Raw genomic sequence first — 17,020 nt, 5'->3', positions numbered from 1 at the left:
AGGGCGACCGTCGGCTCCTTCATCATGCCTTGGATGAGAGACCGATTGCCCGCTCCTGGCTTCGTGCTCGCTAGTTTGGACAGGAGGTCCGCCCGTGTGTTCCTTTCTCTTGGGACGTGTTGGATTCTGACCTCTTGGAACTGACTTGTCATTTCTTTAACCTTTTCCAAGTATTTTTGCAGGAGGGGGTCCCGGGCTTGGTAGCTTCCGCTTACTTGCGAGGTGACGACCTGTGAGTCACTGCATACTTCGACCTTCGCCGCCCCGACTTCCCGAGCTAGTATTAGCCCGCTTAAGAGGGCTTCATATTCCGCTTGATTGTTCGACACAGGGAACTCGAACTTGGTCGATTGTTTGTAGATGACTCCTGCCGGGCTTTCTAAGATGACCCCGGCTCCCCCGGACGTTTGGTTGGAGGCCCCATCTACGTGGAGCCTCTACCGTGTGCCCGTTTCTTCGGGAGGATCGCCCGTTACCTCTACTAAGAAATCTGCCATTGCCTGTGCTTTGATTGCGTGACGGGGCTCATAGTGCAAGTCGTATTGGGACAGCTCAATGGCCCAGGTCATCATCCTTCCAGCCAAATCGGGTTTTTGGAGTACTTGATGGATCGCTTGATCCGTTCTGACGACCACACGGTGACCCTGGAAGTATTGTCTCAACCTTCGAGAGGAGGTTAGGAGTGTGAGAGCCAGTTTTTCCAGTTTGCTGTACCTCAGCTCTGCTCCTTGTAGAGCCCTGCTCACGAAGTAGACCGGCTGTTGAGCTTTCCTTTCTTCTCTTACAAGCACTACTGTAAGCGCTTCCTCTGTTACTTCCAGGTAGAGGTAGAGTGATTCTCCGGCCTTGGGCTTCCCGAGCACCGGAGGTGCTACTAGGATCTCCTTGAAGTGGTTGAATGCATCCTCGCACGCTGGGGTCCATTCGAATGCTATTCCCTTTTTCATCAGATTGAAGAAGGGTATGGCTTTTGCTGCCGATGCACCGAGGAAACGGGATAGAGCCGTCAATCTTCCCGCCAATTGTTGGACGTCTTTGATACAACCCGGACTCTTCATCCGGAGAATCGCTTGGCACTTCTCGGGGTTGGCTTCTACTCCCCTTTGGGTGATCATGAATCCCAGGAACTTTCCAGCCTCCATGGCAAAGGCGCACTTGAGCGGGTTAAGCCTCATGACGTATTGCCGGAGGGACTCGAATACGCCCCCCAGGTCGTTCAGGAGATCGTCGGGTCGTGTGGTTTTTGCGAGGATGTCGTCCACGTAAACTTCCACTGTCTTGCCTATGAGTTTACTGAATATCTTGTTCATCAATCTCTGGTACGTGGCGCCAGCATTTTTCAGACCAAATGGCATCACTTTGTAGCAATAGGTCCCTCCTGGCGTTATGAACGCCGTTTTTTCCTCGTCGGGTCGGTGCATCGGTATCTGGTTGTACCCAGAGTAGGCGTCCATGAAGCTCAGATACTGGTACCCCGCCGCTGCGTCGACGAGTGCGTCGATGTTGGGCAGGGGATAGGAGTCCTTAGGACATGCCTTATTGAGGTCAGAGTAGTCTACACACATTCTCCACCTCCCATTGTGCTTTTTCACCAAAACTATGTTCGACAGCCAGGTCGAGTAGTCCAGTTCCCGGATGAACCCTGCTTCAAGGAGGCTGGCCGCCTGCCTGGCCACCTCCTCTGCCCTTTCCTGTGACATCTTTCTCTTCCTCTGGGCCACTGGCTTGGCTTCCGGTTTGATGGCCAGATGGTGTGACATGAGCTGGGGATCTATCCCTGGCATGTCGGCTGGCGTCCAAGCGAAGAGGTCGGCATTGGCTCTGATCATCTTCATCAAAGGCTCCTTTAATTCGTGGGGAAGGTTTCTGTTTATGAACGTGAACTTCTCGTCCCCATCACCGACCCTAAATTTTTCCAAATCCCCTTCCGGCTCAGGTCTGGGCTTGTCATCTATCCTGGCGTCCTGGTCGGCGAAGAAGACCCCCGATGCTTCTTTGGACTTTTTCCTGAGAGAGAGGCTGGCGTGGTCGCAGGCGACCGCCGTTTCCAAATGTCCTCTGATGGATCCTACGGATCCGTCATCAGCAACAAACTTCATCACGAGCAGCTTCGTACTAATAGCTGCCCCCAGGTCGTTGATGGTTTTTCTCCCCAAGATGATGTTGTAAGCTGTGGAATCTCGTAAAATTACAAAATCGGCCATCACCGTCCTTCGCCTCTGCCCTTGTCCCACGGAGGTCGGGAGTGAGATGATTCCATCCGGCTTGATGAAGTGGTCTCCCAACCCTACCACACCGTGCTGGTGGGTCGCCAGATCGGCATCTCGTAGTCCCAGGGCATCAAAAACATTTCGAAACATGATGTTCGAGTCTGCCCCCGTATCCACCAGGATCTGCTTGACAAGGCTGGTTCCGACTCTGGCCGTGATGACCATGGGGGGACTTTCCGGCACCTCGTCGAACCATTGGTCTTCGGGGTCGAAGGAGATGGGTGGGAGTCCCCGGGAACTTCTAGCAGACGAGGAGGAGACCGCGAGGACCTTGGCATCTTTTTTCTGTGCCAATTTCGACCTTGGGGCGGAGTTCCTCGCTGTTACTATGTTCACCACTGTGAGACCGTGGTCGTCCCCCTCTGGTTCTTGGCGTCGTCTTGTCGCTCGGGACCTGTTTTCGCTTTCGTGATCCCGATTGCGTCTCCTCGGCTCCCTTATAAGGTGGCAGAAGTGGGCAAGTTTTTCATCCCTGATTGCCTGCTCCAAGGCGTCTTTCAGGTCGAAGCAGTCTTGGGTTTTGTGCCCATATCCCTTGTGATATTCACAGTAGAGGCTCTTGTTTCCCCCCGTCCTGTCCTTCAGAGGTTAGGGTTTCGACAGTATCCCCTTCTCTGCTATCTGTTGGTAGACTTCCGTGATCGGTGCCGCGAGGGGGGTATAATTGGTGAATTTCCCGACTCGAGGGAATGGCTTTGGCGCTTTACTTGGGCCGCCGTCCCTGGCGTGTTCCTTTGGTCTTTCTATGCCTTCGTAGTGCCGGGTTTGGTTGTAGGCGGGCTGCCGTTTATTGGCAGCCACGACCCGGCTTACTTCCTCGTCGTTGATATACTCCTTAGCCACGCACTGGATCTCCTGCATTGTCCAGACGGGCTTTGTGGTAAGGTGCTTCCTGAAGTCCTCATTCAGGAGCCCGTTCGTCAAACACAAACTCGCCACTGAGTCCGTCAGACCATCAATTTCCAAGCATTCGTCGTTGAAACGATCCAAGTATTTCCTGGTCGGTTCCCCGGCTCTCTAGGTCACCCCTAGCAAATTGATCGGGTGCTTGGCTTTGGCGATCCTGGTCATGAATTGAGCCAGGAAGGCATGGCTGATGTCGGAGAATTGGGTCACCGAGCCCTGCGGAAGGTTATTGAACCACCGTATTGCAGGTCCCGCCAGGGTGACCGGGAAGGCGAGACATCTTACCTCGTCTTCCACTCCTTCTAAGTTCATCCTGGCCTCGAAGGCCGTTAGATGCTCCAGAGGGTCTTGTGTTCCAACGTATCTCATGTCCGTTGGTTTGTCAAAGTGTTTTGGCAGCCGGACCTCGAGTATGGAGCGGTGGAATGGGGTGGCCCCTATTATTATGGGTCTGCGGGTACCCGTTCTCCCCTCTTCGTCGCCCTGATCCGTGGTACGCCGCCTCTCGCATCTGGCGTAAATGACAGGGTCATGACGTCTTCTCGCACGCCCTCTCTCCCGGGTGCTTTCGGACTCAGCCTGGGGGCTAGGCGTGCGCCTGGAGCGGCTCCTGGAGCGGGAGCGGGAGTGACTATGCTCTGGGGTGCGTTGGTCGCATTCTCTTTCCGCTAACCTGCGTTCCAAGTCTTGCATTCTATGGCGTAGCTCTTGCATTATTCTGGCGTGGTTGTCGCCAGTCCCCCCGAAGGGGCATCTCTTGTGCGCCTGGGTTGCGTCCCTCGGGGGGGATCTCGGATGTTGTCGGGTTCCCGTCCCGGCGGCATCGCCTCCGGGTACGGCCTCGCGGCTTGCCTCTATTTCGACTAGCACAAAGTCCATGGATGAGATCCCCCACAGACGGCGCCAATGTTCGGTAAGTCGGTTACCGGACGGTTCGGATTGGGATCCGGGATGATGGTAGGGGCTCGTCAAGTCGTGGACTGCCGGTCAGCGATACGCGAGGTCCCGAATACTTCATGTAAAGGGGGGTGCCACCTGCAAAGACACTCTGACGCTCTTGTCAGTCAATGTGCAGGCGGAAAAGGGTGATATGATATGTGACGTACCTCTGGGGAAGGGTAGGTCCTTCCCCATATATATTGTGCCAGAGGTGGGCCCCGCAAGGACAGGCCCACCTTTCTCAAGGCCACTTTTGCACAGCTGTGGAGAAGCTGTCTGGGACGCGTGTCAAGGACGCGTGTCCGGGTTGGCAGCGGATCTCCTTGCCTTCGACCGTTCGGGTCGGATAGTGCTCGGGTCAGGCCAGCCCGCGAGTGGTTTGGGCCAGGCCGTAACAAGTGTGAATAGGAGAAAAATGTTATTTAGCCATTTAAATGTTCAGGATGATATCAAAATTAATTTTCCTTTTAAAGAATTTAAGATTAAATATTTTTTAACAAGTTTCCTTTTGAGTCCTCGAAAATTTTTCTGAGATATATGGGTCTTCTAGTTATTTAAAAAAAAAAGACTAATTTTATCTTATCGTGATTGTGATAAGAATAGGATGTGGATGTCTATTTCCTATGTGGGGCTCATATTCTCAAGGATAAAGTACATTAAAGGAGCATTAAAAAAAGTTGAAAATGTAAACATGTTATACGTATATAAATAGAAGGCTATAACTTGAGGAGAGACACATCAACAATAATAAAAATCATTCTCTTTCATATATTATTCTCTTCTTTCTCTCTTACAAATAAGTTATTTATATATATATTATCTTTATTATATTGAGTTAATTATATTGGCTAATATTAATACTAAGGTTATCTATTTATATTTCTTTATTTTATATTTATTACCTCTTCCTAATATTTTACAATATATTATCAGCACGAGACTCTGATCAAATTTTTAGGAAGACTCAGATAACAAATTTTTATTATGTCGAAGCTCTCTCATCTTGAATTCAATGCTCTTAATATATCTGAAAACAACTATTTATCATGGATACTAGATGCTAAAATCCATCTTGATTCAATGGATCTTGGAGATACTATTAAGGCTGAAAATAATGTATCCCAGAAGGATAAAGCCAAGGCTATGATTTTCCTACGTCGTCATCTTGACGAAGGATTGAAAAATGAATATCTTACATTAAAAGATCCTGCAGATCTGTGGAAAGACCTTGAAGAAAGGTACAATCATCAAAAGACGGTGATACTTCCTCAAGCCTGATATGAATGGACGCACTTGCGTCTATAGGATTTTAAATCCAGAAATTAATATGATTCTGTAATGTTTCGAATCACCTCACGAATAAAATTATGTGGAGAAAAGATATCTGATAATGATATGTTAGAAAAAACTTTCTCGACCTTCCATGCCTCGAATGTGCTCCTACAGCAACAGTATCGAGAAAAAGGATTTAAAAAATATTCTGAGTTAATTTCTTGTCTTCTTGTTGCTGAACGCAATAATGAATTGCTTTTAAGAAATCATGAAGCGCGCCCAGCTGGCGCCGCCCCATTTCCTGAAGCAAATGCGGCAAATCATTACCCAAGAAGAGGTAAATCGCAAGGTTTTAGTAGCAAGAAAAATTATGGAAGGAAAAGGAATTATGTTCACAAAGAATCTCACCAGAAGTGGCATAAAGAAAGGAATAATGGGCAAAATAAATCAATAGAGGATAAATGTTTCTGTTGTGGTGGAAAGGGTCATTGGTCACGTACTTGTCGTACCCTAAGGCACCTAGTCGATCTTTATCAAGCATCTTTGAAAAAAGACGACAAAGAAAAGGAGTCGAATTTTGTTTCAAATGATGCTGAAAATTCCACCACTCATTATAATATATTTGATTTCTTTGAGGATCCTGAAGGAAATATTGGTTATTTGATCAATGATGGAATAGTTTAATATGTGAAATTGTTAAGTATTCATGTAAATAAATAATGTAAGAAACTTATTGTTAAGTTTTATTTTATATGTATTTAAGTTTCAAATATGATGTATATAAATAATAAATGTGTCAAGTTTTAAAAATAATAATAATGATAGTGATAATAATAAAATTTTAGTATATGACATTATGTACAGTATTTCTTAGAAGAATAATTCTAATCAAGAATTCAATTTGACTGTACATATATTACTACTCATTTTATTATTATTTATCTTTGAAGTAAATGGCAAGGATATATAGTGAAGATGTTTGCCTTGAGAATAGTGCAAGTTCGCACACCATTCTCAAAAGTAATATATATTTTACCCATCTTGTACCAAAAGAAGAATATGTTAATACTATTATTGGCTCGGGCAATGTGATTGAAGGCTCCGGAAGAGCTATAATTTTGTTTTTCGGAGGAACAAATTTCATAATAAATAATGCACTATTGTCTACCAAGTCTCTGAAAAACTTGTTGAGTTTCAAAGATATTCGCCGAAATGGATATCTTATTGAGACAATGAATGAGGGAAATTATGAGTACTTATGTATCACAACTCATGATTTAAATAAAAAGGTTATATTAGAAAAGTTATCCGCACTTTCATCTGGGTTATATTATACGAAGATTAGTGCAATTGAATCACATGCCATTGTAAACCAGAAGTTTACTAGCCCAAATGAATTCATAACTTGGCATGATCGATTGGGTCATCCGGAAACAACCATAATACAGAGAATTATTAAAAACTCCCATGGACATTCACTATAAAACCAGAAGATTCTTAAATCTAGTGAATTTTGTTGTGCTGCATGTTCTCAGGGAAAGTTAATTTTAAGGCCATCACCAGTAAAGATTGGATTTGAGTCCCCTGAATTGCTAGAAAGGATTCAAGGTGATATATGTGGACCTATTCATCCACTACGTGGATCTTTTAGATATTTTATGGTCCTAATAGACGCATCTTCGAGATGGTCACATGTGTGCTTATTGTCTTCTCGCAACCTGGCGTTTGCGAGATTACTGGCTCAGATTATTCGATTAAAAGCACAGTTTCTAGAAATCCAATCAAAGAAATTCGTCTTGATAATGTTGGTGAATTTACTTCCCAAGCATTTAATGCTTATTGTATGGCTAATGAAATAAGTGTTGAACATCCAGTAGCTCATATTCACACACAAAATGGGTTAGCAAAATCACTTATTAAACGCCTCCAATTAATTACTAGACCCTTGCTTATGAGAGCAAATATTCTATCCTCGGTTTGGGGACATGTTATTTTACATGCCGCAGCACTTATTCGTCTGAGGCCAACGAGTTACCATCAGTTCTCTCCTATGCAATTAGCTTTTGGCCAGCAGCCAAATGTTTTCCATTTAAGAATATTCGGGTGTGCGATATATGTTCCCATTGCACCACCTAATCGCACCAAAATGGGACCCCAAAGAAAATTAGGGATATATGTTGGATATGATTCTCCCTCTATAGTGAGGTATCTTGAGATACAAACTGGAGATGTATTAAAGCCAGATTTGCATATTGTCATTTTGATGAATCAAAATTTTCAACATTAGGGGGAGAGAATAAGCTTCCTGAAAAGGAACTTAAATGAAATGCATTATCGTTAATGCATTTAGATCCTCGATCAGGGCAATGTGAACTAGAAGTTCAAAGATTATACATTTGCAAAGAATAGCAAATGAATTGCCTGATACATTTTCCGATACAAAGAGGATGACCAAATCTTATATACCAGCGAAAAATGTCCCAATTTGAATTGATGTCCCAGTCGGACAAATAGCCACTGAGGCAAATTCACGCCAGAAGCGTGGCAGGCCTGTCGGTTCCAAAGACAAAAATCTTCAAAAAAGAAAAGAGGTAAATAATATTCCTGTTGAAAAAGACATAGTAAAGACACCTGCAGTTGTCCAAAATTCTGATAAATTGTGAAAATGACGAGATCTCGATAAATTATGTCTTTACAGGAGAGAAATGGGACCGAAATAAGACAATTGTCAATGAAATATTTGCATATAATGTGGAATTAAATATCATGCATGAAAGTAAGGATCTTGAGCCAAGATCAGTCGAAGAATGTCGACAAAGGAATGATTGGCCAAAATGGGAAGAAGCCATAAAAGCTAAGTTAGACTCACTTGCAAAATGTGAAGTCTTTAGACCTGTAGTTCGTACACTAGAAGATGTAAAACCTGTTGGATACCGATGGGAATTTGTAAGAAAACGAAATGAGAAAAATGAAGTTGTATGCTACAAAGCTCGACTTGTAGCACAAGACTTTTCACAGAGGCCCAGTATAGATTATGAAGAAACGTATTCTCTTGTAGTGGATGCGATAACGTTGCGTTATTTGGTTAGTTTATCTGCATATCATAAATTACATATGCATTTAATGGATGTGGTAACAGCCTACTTATACGGCTCATTAGATCATGATATCTATATGAAAGTCTCTAAAGGATTAAAGATATTTAAACCATCCAATGAATATTCACAAGGATTATACTCAGTCAAATTGCAAAGATTATTATATGGTCTAAAGCAATCTGGACGAATGTGGTATAATCGTCTTACTGAGTATCTGGCCAAAAATGGATTCAAGAATGATGATATGTGCTCGTGTGTTTTCATAAAGAAATATGCATCTGGATTCTTTATAATTGCTGTGTACGTTAATGATTTAAATATCATTGGAACTCCTGAAGAGATTCCAACAATGATAAAAACTCTAAAAGAAGAGTTTGAGATGAAAGATCTTGGAAAGACTAAATTTTGTCTCGGCCTACAGATCGAGCATACTGTAACATCCTACCACACAGAGCCTTATGCTTAAGTCATAAGATAGAGGTAGCGAGGTATTACGACCTCTAAAAATAAAATTTAGTACAAGTAGTATTGTGAAAAAATGTTTATAACTAGGAGCCTTTGAAGAAAAATGGATAAAGCTAAACCGTCAAATTGAAAAGCGCAACACTCCGATCAATAACGTGACGAAACAGATAAAGAATAGACTAACTCGAATTCATAACAAGAGAGTGCCAATGATACGAATATCAAAACTCAAGACCCAGTTCGCGAAGATAAGCGGTCTGAGCATAAAAGTATAGGGTATATATAAACATAAAGTAAGAAACCCAAGGGAAACCCCAAGGACAAACTACCAAAACCTGTTCTCCAAAACAACCTCAAAGAGGAGTCAACAGTATATATATACATTTATTTAGTGGAGATAGTAACTATCTACATGAAACCAAAATAAAGTCTCAAGAAACAAGGATCTTCACTAATCCAGAAGTCTCCAGCATGCCTCAGCGAGGAGCCTCACGTCCTGCATCTGAAAACCACAAAATCCGCATGGGTGAGAACCAGAGGTTCTCAGTATGGTAACAGTACCCACATATCTAACATGTAATGTCCTGGGAAAGCCGAAGGCAATCCTAGAACTTCCAACAGATAAATCAAAGCTTATAAACAGACTAAACCATAATTGGCAACTGACTAAAGATCTTCAATCTAACTAACAGTCCCATTTCCAAATCTTGCAGACCTCCCAACCGCCATCAGTAATATAATATGGCAAACACAATTATATCAGACAAGGAGATATACATATAGGAAACATATACGGCACTTAGACAATTAGCAAGTAATATGCAGTCAATTAGGCAATTCCAAACAATTCACATAATATGCATATGATGTATGCCTGTCCTAATGGCTGATGAGTCTCATCTGTCGGTTATAAAGCCAACCCGACAAGTCCTGGTAGCTAACCGTTGGACTGTCCCTTTGTCGTGCATCCCCAACTCGAGTTATTCACAACATAAATCATAATTCATATCCAACACCCTCACTGGTGTATATTCATGGCACCCTCACTGGTGTATATTCATGGCATATAAAGCACTTCCACAATCATCCTCCGTATCTCATACCATTCTCTTTGATCATCATTGATCATTAATTCTCTCCTTTCTTCATTCACAAATTACCACATTCACTAGCCCTTCCCATTTCTAGGCATATCATAAAGTTTTAACACGTAAGGGGTGATATCAAAGGCTTAGAAGTCTGAAATTTGGCTTTGAAAACTAAAAAAATCAACCTTGGGATGAAAACAGGGTCATGCGTGCGGGTCGCCCACGCGCATGCGTGGAAGGCCGCAAGATACAGAGACGCGTACGCGTCCCCCACGCACATGCGTGGATGGGAGAAAAGCCAAGTGACACCTGTGCGTCAGCCACGCGTACACGTGGGTGCGTTTTGTGCCCCACGCACAAAACCAGCACAACTCTTAGGGATTTTGGCTGGGCAGTTGATTTAGCTCATCGACGCGTACGCGTCGGCCAGGCGCACGCGTGGGTAGTGAAGATTTGAAAACGACGCATGTGCGTCGGCCACGCATACGCGTGGGAGTGCGTTCTGCCAAAAATTTTACTAAGTTAAAAAGCTGCAGAATTCACAGTTTCAACCCCAATCTTTCGACGGGCATAACTTCTCCGTTTCAAATCATTTTCACCTGTTCTTCAAACGGCATAAACATCCCGAATCTAGTTTCATTTCTAAACAAGTTTGGTACAAATCGGGGATCTAGAGTCCAAGTTATGCTCCGTCAAAGTATGCCCAAAAACTACATTTTCATACAAAACCACAAAGTGCCATTTTCAAAACAAACCAATTCCAACCCTTTTTAAAATCAACCAAAACATACCAAAAATCAACCTCAAGCCTCCTCAACTCATACATTAGCATTTTTATCAATTCATAACCCACCAATCCATCATTTTAACCAATCTCAACCAAGTAACTCAACTTCAAACACAATATCATATTATACATATTTTCTCATCCCAATTCCCAACAATATCATTTCCAATCAACCATCAATACACACAATTAATATCACCCTCACCATCAATATGGCTTTACCCACAATTCAACCTCAATCAATCATTAAGCATATATCAAAATATGCATATCTCTCATGCATCACCCCATCAAAACATCAATATGCATTAATCACATACATAACCACATAATTTATCTCAACCATTCAACAACATCAACCTTTCAAATCCTATCTTAGGGCCTCTAATCTAAGTTTTCACACCACATTACGTTTTAGACACAGGAAACCGAGACTATACTTTAGCCTTTTTTCCCCGCTCAACCCGGAGCACTTCCAAATCACTTTTCCATAAGCTCTCAAGGTCTCAAACACCTCCAAGAACAGATTTTTGGCATACCAAAGCCCTTTTTCCAAGCTTTCCAAAATCTCAATCAAGCTTCAATATTCACATACACACTACCTAAGCCACAATCATCATATTCAAACACAACAACTCAATACCCAACATCATAAACCAACAAATTCCACTAGGGTTGAGAGTCTTACCACACCCAAAGATCAAGGAGACAAGGTTACTCTTCTTCTTCAAGCTAGTTGGATCCTATAACATCAAAGAGCCCAAAATCTCAATACTTTTCCCATTAAACTCGAATTTAAGGGCTGAGTAACTGAAATAAAATCATGGCTTACCTCAAGAACAAAGTAGTGGTTTTTTAGAGCTCGTCGCGGTGAACGCGTGGCCGCAAACGGTGCGGCAATCGAAGCTCCGGATCAAAAGTTATGGTGGTTTAAAGATCAAATGAGAATTTATGTTTTTGGAAGAGTTTTCTTCCCTTCCATGGTTACCCAACGTGTTTGGGGGTTTAAGGGAAGAGAGAGAGTGCTGAAATAAGGGTTTTGGGTTTAGTTTGATTGGGCCAAGGGCCCAATATGGGTCCGGTTGATCTGGTTTGGCCCGTTCGGTCCAATCTTGGGCCGATTTCTATAAAATTGGTATCGAAATTCTCGTTTTAATCTCCTCTATCATATTAAGCCATAAAAATAAAATTTTTGTCTTTCTAGAATAAATTATCATTTATGTGCTAATTAGTCATTAATTAACCGGGTTTTACATTCTACCCTCCTAATTGGGAATTTTGCCCACAAAATTCGAATTCAATTAGCTGAGAATAAGTGCGGATAGTCAGTTCGCATCTTCGACTCAAGCTCCCAAGTGTGCTCCTCAACACCGGCTCGACTCCATGCCACTTTGACTAACGAAACCTCTTTTCCACGCAACCGTCTGATACTCGTATCGTCAATTCTGACCAGAGCCACTGGAAGTGTCAAATCTTCTTTTAACTGAACCGATTCCGGTTCTAACACATGGCTAGCATCAGGAGTATACTTCCGATGCTGCGACACGTGAGTACGTCGTGCAGGTTCGAAAAGTGGGGGTGGTAGAGCCATCCGATATGCCACCGGTCCAACCTTCTCCAGGATCTGAAATGGACCGATGTATCGAGGATTCAACTTCTTCGCTTTAATTGCCTTACCTACACCTATGGTTGGAGTAACTTTAAGGAAAATATGGTCTCCTTCCTCAAATTCCAAGGGCTTCCACCTCTGATCGGCGTAACTCTTCTGACGACTCTGCGTAGTGAGTATCATGTCTCAGATTTTCTTGATTTGTTCGGTAGTCTCAGCTATCATCTCCGGCCCCAACAAGCTTTTCTCCCCAGCTTCATACCAACATAGCGGAGATTGACATTTTCTCCCATATGAAGCCTCATACGGAGCCATTCCGATGCTCGCATGGTAGCTGTTATTGTATGAAAACTCTACTAACGGTATATACCTATCCCAGCTCGCCGGTTGGTCCAAAACAAAAGCCCTCAGCATATCCTCTAGTGTTTGGATCATCCTCTCGGATTGACCATCTGTTTGAGGATAGTAATCCGTACTCAAGCTTAATCGGGTTCTGAAAGCTTTCTGAAATGCACTCCAAAACCTTGAGGTAAAACGAGGATCTCTATAAGAAATTATAGTAGTAGGCACACCATGAAGTCTCACAATCTTATTTATGTACAAGCGTGCTAACTCCTCAAGAGTGTAGTTCATCCGAATGGGTAGGAAGTGAGCCGACTTCGTCAATCGGTCCACAATCACCCAGACAGCATCAAAACTGGCCCTAGTCCTTGGCAATCCAGACACAAAGTCTATCGCAATGCTCTCCGATTTCCATTGCAGAATTTCTAAGGGTTGCAACATCCCAGAAGGTCTCTGATATTCAATCTTCACTTTCTGACAAGTTAGGCACTTTGAGAGTTATTCCGCCACATCATTCTTCATACCCGGCCACTAAAACATCGCTTTCAAATCATGGTACATCTTAGTACTCCCCGGGTGAATAGAGAATCCGCTTTTGTGTGCTTCCTTTAAGATATCTTGCCGCAAAGTGCCAATGTCAGGCACTATGATCCTATCCTTGAATCTCCATAGTCCATCCTGATCTTCTAACACTCTCCACCGCTTTCCTTACTCAATAGCTGGCAACACCTTCGGTAACACGTCATTGTCTTGATGAGCCTTTAGGAGCTCGGATTTAAAGTCACTTGAGATCTGTAATCGACTCAAACACAAAGTTCCAGACACTTCTTGAACACCAATCTTCAGACTTTCGAATGCCTTGAGTAGCTCCTCTTCTCGAAGAATCATCCAAGTGGCATACAACGACTTCCGACTTAACGCATCTGCCACAACATTAGCTTTCCCCGGATGGTAATTCAACTCAAAGTAGTAGTCCTTCAGTAACTTCATCCACCTTCTCTGCCGCATATTAAGCTCTTTCTGATCAAAGAGGTATTTCAAGCTCTTGTGATCAGAGAAAACTTGGAACTTAACCCCATAGAGGTAATGCCTCCACACCTTTAATGCAAACACGACCGCATCAAGTTCCAAATCGTGCATAGGATAGTTAACTTCATGAGGTCTCAACTATTGTGAGGCATACGCCACCACATTACGATGCTACATCAGCACACACCCTAGACCCTTTAGTGAGGCATCACAGTACACCTCAAATGGTTCGTTCGGCTTAGGTAACACCAACACAGGCACAGTGGTCAACTTTCACTTCAACGCTTGAAAGCTCTCCTCACACTCAGGAGTCCAAACAAACGGCGCATCTTTGCGGGTTGACTTTGTCAATGGCAAAGCTATTTGCGAAAAGCCCTTGATGAGTCTTCGGTAGTAGCCAGCTAAGCCCAGAAAACTCCTTATCTCAGTTACTGAGGTTGGTTGCCTCCACTCCATCACTGCTTCTACCTTAAAAGGATCTACAGCTATCCCCTGTCTACTCACCACCTGACCCAGAAACTTCACCTCACTCTTCTAGAATTCACATTTAGACAATTTCGGATAGAGTTTCTTTTCCTTCAGTATCTGCAACACGGTTCTCAAGTGTTCCGCATGCTCTTCTTCAGTCTTGGAATAAATCAGTATGTCGTCAATGAAGACAACAACGAATTTATCCAGAAACAGACGAAAACTCTATTCATATAATCCATAAACACTGCAGGAGCGTTTGTCAACCCAAAAGACATTACAGTGTACTCGTAATGACCATAACAACTCCTGAAAGCGGTCTTAGGGATGTCCTCACCCCTCACCCTTATCTGGTGATAACCAGATTGCAAATCGATCTTGGAGAAAACCCCAGCTCCTTGTAACTGATCCATGAGATCGTCAATCCTTGGCAGCAGGTACTTATTCTTTATTGTGACCTTGTTCAGCTGCCTGTAATCCACATAGAACCGCATGCTTCCATCTTTCTTCTTTACCAGTAATACTGGCGCGCCCCACGAAAAAATACTTGGTCGGATAAAGTTCTAACCCAACAGATCCTCTAGCTGAGACTTTAGCTCGGCCATCTCTAGCGGTGACATCCTATAAGGAGCACTCGAAATTGGTCTGGCCCCAGACACCAATTCAATAGCAAACTCAACCTCTCGGTTAGGTGGAAATTCATCCATATCGTCAGGAAACACCTCCGGAAACTCACAGACAACCGGAATTTGCTCCAAGCTTTGATTATCACCCGAAACACCCGCAGTTAACAACATAATACCCTGATATTCGGTCCCAAAACAATTCACCATCATAGAGTTCAAGTAATAACTATTCAACACAACTGGCCCTTTTGTATCTTCCGATATAAAATACACCGATTTTGCAGAACAATTAAGCAGAACATGGTTCTTAGATAACCAGTCCAAACCCAGGATCAGATCAAGACCGGTCATCGACAAGTAGATTAAATCATGGACAAATCATGTTGCTTGACCCTAAATGAAACTTGCAGGCATCCTAGCCTAGTTACCACGGCTTCATGGGTGGCATTATACACCTTTAGGTCATAACCTAAAACTACAACCTTCAATCCTAGGTCACTAGCCTTTTCGAATGCAATGAATGAATGTGTTACTCCTGAATTAAATAAAGCATTTAAAACTTGACCAGCCATTTCACAGTTACCTCGAATAAGTGTCTCAGATTCCTCGGCACCCACAGCTGAGGTGGTGAACACCTGGCCAGGCTGCTGTGCTCTCCCTGCACCTTGCTTCTGCTTCTCCAGACAGTTTGAGGCTCTATGCCCCGCCTTACCATAAGAATAACACAAGCCCCATCCGGCCTTGCACGGGGCTCCCGGATGGTGACTCCCGCACCTAGCACAATCTTGCTCATTCTGAGGCTGCTTCCCAAACCTTTTTCCTTGGGAGTTGTTGTTGTTGGGCCTCCTAAAAGAGCCTCCCCACTTGAAAGGTGGTCCTCTAGGAGCAAAGCTCTTCCCTCGATTCTGTGGGAATGGTCCCCTATGGTTTCCTCTCTCTGCAGCTGCCTTTTTCACACACTCTTCAGCAACGCTGCTCTAATTCACCAACTTTGAGAAAGTTCTGATCTCCATTGGTCCCACTAAGCTAAAGATATCGCTCCAGAGCCCTCCTTCATACTTAATCCACTTCCATTCCTCGAAGTCTCCCGGAGCTCCCTAACACATGCGGGAAAACCTGAATAGCTCCTCAAACTTGTCTGTATACTCAGATACGGACATAGCACCCTGTTTCAGCTGTAGTAACTCCAGTTCCTTGGCCGTCCTAGCAGAATTCGGAAAGTACTTCTTATAGAATTCCACCTGGAAGGCATCCTAAGTAATAGGGTCATCACCTTACTGCAGAAGACGTCGGGTTCCCTGCCACCAATGCGATGCTTCCCCAGTGAGCAGATAGGTAGCAAACTCAACACACTGCTCTTCAGGTACCAACTATGCTTGCAGTGCTCGCTCCATAGCCTGAAACCAGGTATCAGCTTCAGTCGGGTTGGTAGTTCCCTTGAACTTAGGTGGATTAACCTTTAAGAAGGTTGCCAGTGTCATCGGGCCCTGATCTCCACTTCCGCCATTGCCATTATTGTTCATTTGCTTCCCAAGAGCCGCAGCAGTGGCCTGCATAGCAGAAGCCATGTTCACTAACGCCGCTATAAAATTCACCGGGTCATTTGGGTTGACCCCCGGTCCCTGAGCACTAGTATGACCTCTCCCGCAACCTCGACCGCATCCACGAGGTACCATCTGGTTCCTATACACACCAAACAATTGATATCAAGTTGATAAGTCTCAATATCGGAAGTCTAGTGCTTCAAAGTCCCAAATGCATGCTCATGAACGTTAATGCCAGGTATATCAGTTAGATATTCTAATAGCACATAAACACACATACAGAGAATGCACAGAAGCATAGTCAGTCCGTCCCTCAGGCTCTATAGGAACAAACTGCTCTGATACCAAAATGTAACACCCTACCACACAGAGCCTGATGCTTAAGTCATAAAACAGAGGTGGTAAGGTATTACGACCTCTAAAAATAAAATTTAGTACAAGTAGTATTGTGAAAAAATGTTTATAACAAGGAGCCTTTGAAGAAAAAGGGATAAAGCAAAACCGTCAAATTGAAAAGCGCAACACTCCGATCAATAATGTGATGAAACGGATAAAGGATAGACTAACTCGAATACAT

This window comes from Arachis hypogaea, chromosome 17 (assembly GCF_003086295.3).
Source record: "Arachis hypogaea cultivar Tifrunner chromosome 17, arahy.Tifrunner.gnm2.J5K5, whole genome shotgun sequence".
Lineage (NCBI taxonomy): Eukaryota > Viridiplantae > Streptophyta > Magnoliopsida > Fabales > Fabaceae > Arachis > Arachis hypogaea.
Note: the sequence above shows the minus strand (reverse complement) of the source record.